The sequence below is a fragment of the Lucilia cuprina genome, chromosome 2 (assembly GCF_022045245.1).
Source record: "Lucilia cuprina isolate Lc7/37 chromosome 2, ASM2204524v1, whole genome shotgun sequence".
Lineage (NCBI taxonomy): Eukaryota > Metazoa > Arthropoda > Insecta > Diptera > Calliphoridae > Lucilia > Lucilia cuprina.
The window spans coordinates 64,469,073-64,471,219 of record NC_060950.1 but is presented as its reverse complement, the minus strand read 5'-3'; positions in this window follow the sequence as shown (position 1 = coordinate 64,471,219).

Sequence of the window (2,147 nt, the reverse complement as noted above, 5' to 3'; positions counted from 1 at the left end):
AGACTATAGACTAGACTAGACTAGAGTATAGACTAGACTAGACTAGAGTATAGACTAGACTATAGACTAGACTATAGACTAGACTAAAGACTAGACTATAGACTAGCCTATAGACTAGACTATAGACTAGACTATAGACTAGACTATAGACTATACTATAGACTAGACTATAGGCTGGACTATAGACTAGACTATAGACTAGACTATAGGCTAGACTATAGGCTAGAATATATAGACTTTAGGCTAGACTTTGGAATAGTTTATAGACTATAGACTAGTGTAGTAAAGTGAATAATCTAGTATTGTATGGATTTGACTAAGTTCTTCAGTAAATATATTGCGTTGTGGATAATGGTCTAATTTATATAGTCTTGATTATAGTTTAGTAGATAGTTTAAGTAGTATTTTTATTGGCTTTAATTTAAAATTATTTAATAAAGTTTTCAACCAAAAACTAAATCATGTTAAGCAAAATTGAAAACAATTTCCTGAGAACTTAACAAAACAATATTTATTTAAATTGTTTAAACATTCTTTTTTTTACATTATAAATATTTTATTGCTTTAATATTTGTTTATGTATTTATAAACAATGCGTATTGTGTGCGTGTGTGTGTTAATGTTTAAAAATTAAGTTTCAAATTTCCATAAACTATAGATTACGTTTTTTTTTGCAAAATTAAATTTTACACACAATTTTGCTTATTTTTTTCAAAAACTTTTTTTGTTGCCTTAAAATAACTCCTTTGTTTTGTTGATGTTTTTTCTGTGTAGTTTATTTTATTTATGATATTTATTTTATTTAATTTTCTATCTATCAATATAAATTGGTCAACACATACAAAAGGTTTCAAATTTCCAAAAATGTTTACATGTGTTTTGGAATTTAAAAAAAAAAAATTGATAAAAAATTTTTTTTGTTCAAAAATAAAAGAAACAAACGGTAGGTATAGTTTTTTATGGATTTAAACAAAAGATTTAAATGTTTATTTATAAGATATATAAATGTTTAAATTTATAAATAAATAAACTTGAAATCTACACAAATATTTGTTAAACTTTAGAAATTGTTTAATTTATTTTAAAGTAGCATTTTTAAACAATTTGTCATATTAAACAAAATTTATAATCAATTTGCTGTTTTGTTTCTTTAAAAAGAACTCTCTCTTATTTAGATTTTCTCAACATCTGTTAGTGTCCTTCAATTTAAAGGATCCCTTTTGAAAAAAACAACATTTTAATTATAAGTGTTAATTTATACTCTAGAGACTCATAAATTTTCTCAAAAAAACAAAAAACACTAAAAGTGAAAATAAATAAATAAAAAAACTGAAAAACAAATCCTCAAAGCCACAATTCTATAATAGACTGTTAATATAGTCGTCTTTTAGGGGAGGAAATCACAAGTTATAATCACACTTTCACTCTCTCTCTCTCCATTACACTCGTAAACACCCTATTCCTTTTTTCTAAACAAATTAAAGCTTCTAAGAAGGGGGAGAAGTGAGTGTTACAAAAAAAATTAAATCATATTATTATGTTTTTCCTTTATTTTAGTAATAAGCTTAAAATATATTTGTTGTTGGCAATAAAAAAAAAGGAAACAACATTATAAGATGTTTATCTCAAAAACTTATGCTGCAAGTCAAATACAACGCTAATAAAGTGTGACACATAAGTAACAGCCCCATACAAGAAAATTCTTCTAGGAATAAGCTCCCAAGTAACCTTTAAATAAAAACACTCCCCCTGCCTACAAAACATCAGTTATCCTTATTACTCGGTGTTAGTTTACACTTTACATGTCCTGAGTGTATAATAATTTTGTGTGTTACCACTTATTTTATATTCTCCTTCCTTATTGTGTGTGTGTGTTCTCTAAGGATTTGGAAATTGTGTTGTTTATATCGAATGATTGTGTTAATTTCAATTAGGTTTAATGGTACTTATGAAGTACCTTACAGAACTAGAACATAACTCAAACATCACGAACTAGAATAGAACTAGAACATACTTAGAACAGAACTAGAACAGAACTAGAACAGAACTAGAACAGAACTAGAACAGAACTAGAACAGAACTGGAACAGAACTAGAACAAAACTAGAACAAAACTAGAACAGAACTAGAACAGAACTAGAACAGAAC